At 47.3% G+C, this 7,631-nt stretch overlaps 1 protein-coding gene across 2 annotated transcripts in view; it reads left to right on the top strand.

The window, feature by feature from the left end:
• The first annotated feature begins 1,154 nt into the window (after positions 1 to 1,154).
• The window catches only part of Elmo1 (engulfment and cell motility 1), a 553,589-nt gene continuing 547,112 nt past the window's right edge, over positions 1,155 to 7,631 (top strand). Inside the window, exon 1 of one of the 2 annotated variants that reach the window (XM_046460598.2) lies at positions 1,155 to 1,363. The gene's annotated coding sequence lies outside the window, so the exon portion shown is untranslated. The other variant, XM_046460597.2, reaches the window with a different exon arrangement.

The following is a 7,631-nucleotide window of genomic DNA, read 5'->3' as shown; positions in this document are numbered from 1 at the left end:
TCTCTAATAGGGGTTGGACCAGGGCTGTTCATTAGGAGTATAATGTGAGCCACTGATGAGAGCCATATGTGTAATCTGGCTTTTTCTAGTAGCTACATTAAAATGTTTGAAAAAGAAATTAATTTGGATTATATGTGTATTCATATCTTAACTGATACAGTAACCGAATTGACTTACTATATCCAATAAGTCAACTATAGTTTCATCATTCATTGAGACAATTCAATGAATATAAAAATAATTAAACTATTTTATATTTTGATCTTGGAACTAAATCCTGTGCCTATTTTACACCTACGGAGCATCTCAATACTAGTCACATTTCAAAGGCTTCACAATGTTTTGTGTTGCTAATGGACAGTCAACATAGGGTTAAAATTTTAATCTCCTTGGAAAGGGGCTGAATCTCAAAGGGGAGCTTTGCTTTCCACATTAGATACTGATGCCTCTCAGCTCCCCAAATTCTCTCCTTTTCCAGTTAGAAGGGAAAGCAGAGCAACTGTCTGCCTTTTCCAGTGAAGCTATAGCAGAGATTTCTGAATTTGGAGAGGACAGGTGTTTTTCTTGCAATCTCCTGCCAGCAAAGCTGAGATTTAACATGTTCGATTGCTGCTTTGAAAATGAAGTAGTTTGCATGACTTAAATAATTTCTCCTAAATACCAAATTGTGGGTAGGACGTCTTGCTTTCTGCGAAGTTATTTAAAATTAGGGAATCCCTGACTTCATTGAAAGAAACCTTGTCGTTTAAAATTATAGGGGAGGTAAATACATTGGTTATTTTTCCACACTGCCCAAGAACAAGGCACAAAGGCAAATGTGCCCAACCTTTTAAAGTAGCCTCAAAAGAGCCCACCGAAGTTTCCCCCCTTAAAATCCCAAACTACTTGCCAAAAGGGAAAGCATATAAAAAGATGCCACACGCGCTTTTGGCCTCCCGGAGGTGGCGCTACGAGGGTGACGGAGTTAATTAGTGCCTGCAAAACACCGTGTGTGAGCTCATCGGAGAAGTCATGTTCTGCACACACATTATTTATAGCAGATATGAGGCGTGCATGGTGTTTGACATTTCCCTCTTGAAGTAGGGGGACTTCATAAAGTCGTGGGCAACCCCTCCTAAACAAAGTGCGGTGGGCAGGCAGCAGGGCGCGGGCGGGAGGAGAACGCGCCAACCACTCTAGTCCCGGCGCAGGTGCCGGGGGCGGCGGCGGCGACTGCAACTCCGCAGCGTCCGTTCGGGAGGAGAGTTCGCGGCTGCTCTCGGGATGCCTTGCAGATGCAAAATGTGTCTCTGGCCAGCAGGAGGAAGGAAGAGGAAGTGAGAGCAGCGGCAGCCGGCAGCGCAGCAGCCGGCCGACCCAGAGTGTAAGTGCGTGTGTTTGGGCGAGCGGGAGCGGGCGAGGATGGGCACGGGATAGAGGCAGAGCCACCCACACCGCCGCAGCCCAGAGCTGGGCAACAGAGCCTCGGATTTTCCCTTCAATGGTCGCGGGTCGTCAGAGCTCTAATAGCCAGGAGCTCCCGCCGCTGTCCTGCGACCCCGGGCAGGTTCGTAAAGTTTCCTGGGCTGGCTCAGCGCCCCGACTCGCTGACCTCAGCGCGGCCCGGGAGGGGGTTGGGACTGGGGCGGGGAGGAGGCGTCCTGCTCCGAGGACTCCGGGCGCCGCGGAGACACTTTTGTTTCCTCCCTGGGGGCGCCACGGCTCGGGCGGGGGTGGCCACCGCGCTAGGCTGGGTGAGGGCTGCCGGCGCGTCTGGGCGCTCTGCAGTTGGGGAAGTCTGGGCAGAGCGGGTGGTCCGAATGGCGGTGGGAACAGAGGGAGAGGGCTCTGGGGGTGCGGCGCGGGAGGATGGAGCGCAGGGCCCGGGCTCCGAGAAGAGCGGAGACGTTTGGATTGGGGTCGGCTGGAGGAGAGAGCAGGAGGGCTTGGCTGTTGGCACGTTGGGATGTTGGGGACAGAAGAGTGTGGTGTTGGGAGCCTGGAGTCTAGATTCCTGGGGCCGGAGACTGGAGAGTCTGCGCCCGAGACGGCGGCTGGCGGCTCGGACTCTGGGGTTTTCTCCGGCCATCGCAGATGGGAGGGAATCCTCTGGCCGGCGCGTTCCTGGGAGCTAGCGGTGATGGGCTAGATGGATGGGGGCTCTCAGGGTGGCGAGAGGAGGTGATTTGGGCAGCTGGGATTCCTGGGGGGTGTTTGTTAGTAAATACCCGCCTCCTGGGGACACACTGAGGACCCGGAAAGGCGGCAAGGGGTTTCGATAGAGATCTTGGTATGGGAGAGGGGACGCACCCGGAGCTCCCACAGAGAAGCGGGGCACCAGAGCACGGGACCCCTGGAATCAGAGCGGAGAGGGGCAGCCTCGACCTCCCAGAGTAGCTTTGAGGAAGAGGAAGTACAGAACTCAGTCGTCCCGGGGGTGCGCGTTGTGTGTTTGGGGCTGGGAAGTCCGTGCTATACCGCTGGCGCGCGCGAGGCGGCGTGTGTGTGTGTCCGTCCTCCACTGCGAGATCTGGGCAGTAGGGACTCCAGCTCCACTGGCTCTTTCCCATCTGGGGGCCATTTGAAGTTGGCAGCTGGGGAGGAGTTGTTGGCGGCTGGACCTGCTTTGATGAAAAGCTACAGGGTTTAGTCCGCCCCGCCCCCTCTGTCTCCCCCAGTAGGGTAGCTCCAAGGGCCTCTGGACAGCTCCCGAGGCTTGCTCAACACAGTTTGTGATGCATCCTGGGCCTCCCACTACTGGTCAGGGCTTATGTGGACCTAACTGATCACAGTTAAGATTTTGGAGAACCTAAGATGACTTTTGTGTTCCTAGAACCAAAGGCCCCCAGTCTGGAGCTGCCAGTGACTTGGGGGTATGGTAGGAGGGACTATGGGAGAATTCTTGATTTTTTTTAAACTTATATAAAATAAAATTCACTAATAACTTGTATTCAAATTCCAAATATTTGAGAGCATCTTGGGTACTAGACAGACTTGTCCATTCACAGTTTTAGATTACAAAGACTGGCAACATCTATTATGAAGGTCTCCTCTGGTTATGGTTTTTCATATGGTCCCACCTCCATACCTGTTTCCCAAGGTTGTTTCAAGGATTATAGTTCCCTGGTTTATAGAACTTGGATCCTAGTAAATCAGGAGGTCCGAGCCCCTGCAGGCCTATCACCAGACTTAATTGTTCTCCCCCCTACTCTCTCACTCTCTTTCTTTTATAGCTACCATTTGATCCTTGCTCTTTCCTGTGGTACATTTCCTATCAATTGAAAGCTGTGGTTAAGTGTGCATGTGACCTTCTTTTCTACTACATTTATTACTCAGGTTTTTGTTTGTTGGTTTGTTTTTGTTCAGTTAAATGACCTGGTAAATTGTGAGGGAATAACTCAAAGTGTTGGAACTGGAGTGGGAGAGGTGTCAGGAGGGAAGGGAACTGGGGAACAGGAAGCTTGGTATGTGTCAGGAAGGGGTCAGGCTGGGAGGGTAGGCCCAGATATGACTGAGGAAACTCAGGACTTGGAGCAGTCATTGAGTCATCGGATGGGTGGTCCTTCTGATGGATGGCCATGTCCCCCAGAACACGCACAATGTCCTTGTTGACTGTAGCCATTCTGAGGACCTTACATTCTTCTTTTTCAGAGTTCTGTCCCCAGGGCCTTTGCACACACTGTTTCTTTTGCACAGGATTTCTCCTGCAGGTCTAGATGACTCACTCCCTTGCTTCCTTCAGGTCTCTGCCCACTTGTGTCAGCTTACCCGCATTTCCCTGACTACTCCGTATAAAATAACAGCCAAGCCCTCCTTGGTCCTTTTATGTTTCTAACGTATTTCTCTTAGCATTTTTCTACTCATTAGATCATATTTTCATCTGTTTATTTGATTATGGTTTATCTCTTGTTGACAACTTCAATATTTCGCTTGATTCCTAGCACATAGTAGGTGCTCAGTAAATGTTTGCTGACTGAATGAGAAATACCCAAGTTGGGTGAGGCCTGCCAAGAAAATATACAAAGAAAGTGTTTCTGCATCCGTGGCAAGTGCAAAGCCCAGGGTTTCGCGTTTCCTCAGCATCTTCTCCTCCATGTTTAGCCACTCTTTCTTTTAGACTGCTTTCTGCCTTGGGTAGGTATCCTCCTCCCTTAGAATTTCAGACTGAAGAAGGGAAGCAGAGGGGTGATTTCCTTGCAAAAAGTAGAAAACCAGCGCACTTTATTAAAAACACATCCCCACTCCTGAGCTGGTATTTTATCCCTCTCCTTGGGGGAAAATCTTTTCAAAGTCTGTGTTGCTTTAGCCCAAGAAAACTCCCCTTGGAGGAGCATTGTCAATGGTGTGAAGTCAGAGACGTAAACTGGGTCCCAGCACACTCTCCTAGAAAATGCAAGTGAAGGCAGAGGAGAGGGGGCGGTGAGGGAGGCCGAAGAAGCTGGGGTGGCACATGCAGGGGAGAAGAGAAAAACGCACCTAGGAGAAGAAAAACGGAAGAGAGAAAGCTGATGGTGGCTTCTCGGAGTGCTGCTACATCATAAACATTTATGAAATTACAGTATTGAAGAAAAGCCAGTGCTTAAGTGTTTTCATGTAATTTACCTCCTTTGGGTGTTTGGTGTGAATGGGTGGGGAGAGGTGAAGGAAGAGAGGGCTTTGAAGCCCTTGCCTAGAGGATGTGGCTGGGGGTGTGACAAGGAGCAGCACTGAGCACACACTTTGCTTACTCCCATCTTTGCCTAAGGCTGGAGGCTTAGAGATGATCATTCCTATGGAGGTAACATTTCCTGTCCAGATCTCAGACAGTGGGTACCATTATGGGTTGTAAGTGAAGCCTGCAACCACTCTTTAATGCCTACAGCCATCCAAGTAGATAGAGTTCGTTTATAAGACATCCTATTGAATTTGAAAAAGGTGGGGGAAATACTAAACCCTCTCGGTATCACAAAGCCTGAAGTGTTTGCTGCTAATTTTGCAATTACTGTTCTGCTTCCTTCTAGTCAAGGAGACCTGTGCTTTTTAAGATTAAGGTTATAACCCAGGAGGAGGCCATGATGCCAATTTAGTAGGTCTAAGACCAGCAGTGTAAAGCATGAAATAGAAGAGAGCAGAAGGGAAAAGGGTGTTTCACAAAACGGGTGTTGAATATTAATATCTATTGTATGCTCAGTATGAATGGTGCTTCTTTTTGATAATTCTGGAGGTTCTTGGAGTCTATGTAAACACTTTATCAAGGATTTTGATGAAAATGGTTCAGAGGGCCATACCTCAAGAAGTACTGAACTGTCCCCTTTTACAAAATGATGTTGGCTTAATTCCCTGCGAAAGATGCTGTTTACAAATGTTGAGCCAGATGCAATAAAAGAGTCAGTCGTTGACTTAACTTTAAAAAATGCTCCTGTAAATAGAATTTGACGGTGTGCTAGGCCCAGATGCTGTCATCTTAGAGGGACTGGAAACCCAAGTGTCATGTTTTCACTGTAGTGATAGGGAGAGGCACGCCATCCATCTCAATAGCTCTTTCACTGTACTTAGGAAATGGACCACACATATGCTTTTTTCCCCGAGTTTTATTTTAGAGATTTTTGAGGTCTTTGGAAATATGAAATTTATTCTTCTTGACCTTTCCTTTTAATTTTGATGCCTACCATTCTCCATATGTGTGATTTTAATTATTTTCAGAGGCTTGCAAAGACAATGGCAATTTCTCCTGGTGGCAGCCACACGGCTGTGATGCATGATTATTAGCTCAAGCATTTCAGCGGGCCTAAGCTTGAGACTGACTATCCAAAGATAGTGGCTGAGAGTTTCAGCACTGTTTGCCATCCATACAGGGGATGGCCCCTGTGACATATGCCTAGCCTCCTCAAATGCTTTCCAGTATGCCAGCACAGCACTTCTAGGTTCAGTAAAGCCAGACTGCATGTGCCATGCACACACTGGTTGCTATGCTCAATTCCTTGGATAATTTCAGTTGACTGAGTGTTAACAATTGCAACTTATCTATAATAGCTGAAATTGAAGCCTGCAAAGCCAGATCATGACCTGGGATTCAATTAACTACTTGTGCCATAGTATTCTGTTTTCTAACCTTTTACAAAATAAGTGCAGATACCAATTGAGCAGAATTTTGTCGCCGGCCTAAAGTGAGGTGAACAGTTAAGTATCAGATAGGAATAGTGTGGGTGAAGGAGTGCTAGCTCATCAAAAGGAATTAACCACGGCAACAACCTGGCAGAGTGCTGAGTAGAGAAATTAGTCACATGTATAAATAGCAGGAGATGCTTCTTAGTATTCTGGGCCCCCACAAACACTGGTTTCCAGAATCTGAGTGAGATTATTATTGGAACCTCAGTTTTAGGAATTGAGGGTGCAGTTTGGTCTATTTTAGCTCTGGCAGTTAATGTAGGGAACAAAAACTTCCCTCAGTACAAAAGGGACTTCTTGCTCCTCTCTGGGGCTGCTAAGTGTTGGGCCGATTGTATTTCTGGATATGGAGCAGTGGTTTGAGAGAATGATGATCAGGTAAGCCCACTTACTAAGCATTGCCTCGATGGGATTGGGGGTCATAGCATCAATGTGACTCTTCCTCCATGGGCTGACACCATTCCTCCTGGGATTCTGTTTTGGAAATGATGGAAAATAATTAGTTTATATTGTTACCCTGTTTTATAGATGTGACTTGGAGGAATGAAATGTCATAGGTATTTGGAGAGTGAATCTGAACCTTAAATTCAACTTTTCCAACTCTTTTTCTGTTGCTGTTTCCCCTGTACCATGCTGCTGGTACCGGTTAATTCCTTGAATCATTGGTTCTCCTGGATTTGCCAGCCTCTGAAGCCAGGACTTGCCTGTCAAGCTATGCTGTAGTGGCATCCAGAAAGGTTTTTCAATCCTATATGTTGTTAGAAATGTCTCATCGTGTTTGGCAGGGCACAGTGGGGGGCATACCTGCAATCCTAGCCACTTGGGATGCTGATGCAGGAAGATTGTTAGTTCCAAGCCAGTCTGGGCAACATACATGCTATAAAACAAATAAACAAATAAATAAATAAATAAATAAAAATGGCCTTAGTTCCACCAGGGCAGTAGCTCAATGGTAAAGCATGTGCTTAGCATACTTGAGGGCTTGGGATCAATCCCCAGTACCACTGGGAGAAAAAAAAAAAAAAGAAAGAAAAGAAAAGAAATGCCTTTGGTTCAGATGGAGGTTCCCTGGGTGTCATGGCATCTAGAGATATATCTCTGCTACCATGGAACCTGAGTTTTTTCAGATCAAATCCCTCCGTGAATATCTCATTCTCAACTTGTACTTAGCCTTGAGTCAGCGGGTTCTTCTTTTGGGGACATTATGTCCATCACCCAAGCTCATGATATTGAACCATGTGAGCCCAGAGTGCAATTTATTAATCAAAAAGGAGAACACTATTTGCTAAGGAGAACAGACACATACTCTCTAGCCAACACTTTTTTTTTTTCCTGTGGGGATGAGTCATGGTGAAGGCAAAAGTCTGGAACCAGTTGGGAGGGAACCAGCTGGAAGGGGAACGCACTTCACAGTGTTCTCCAACTTGTCATGACTTTGCTACTTCTCCTGCTCCTAGATTAACATGACTAAGGGAATCGGAGACTGGAGTCTGTGAACCAGGATG

The sequence above is a fragment of the Marmota monax genome, unplaced genomic scaffold, assembly GCF_021218885.2.
Source record: "Marmota monax isolate L192 unplaced genomic scaffold, Marmota_monax_Labrador192_F-V1.1 WCK01_AAM20220418_F8-fsc00107, whole genome shotgun sequence".
NCBI lineage: Eukaryota > Metazoa > Chordata > Mammalia > Rodentia > Sciuridae > Marmota > Marmota monax.
The sequence above is the reverse complement of the archived record's forward strand: the minus strand, read 5'-3'. Positions and strand labels throughout refer to the sequence as shown.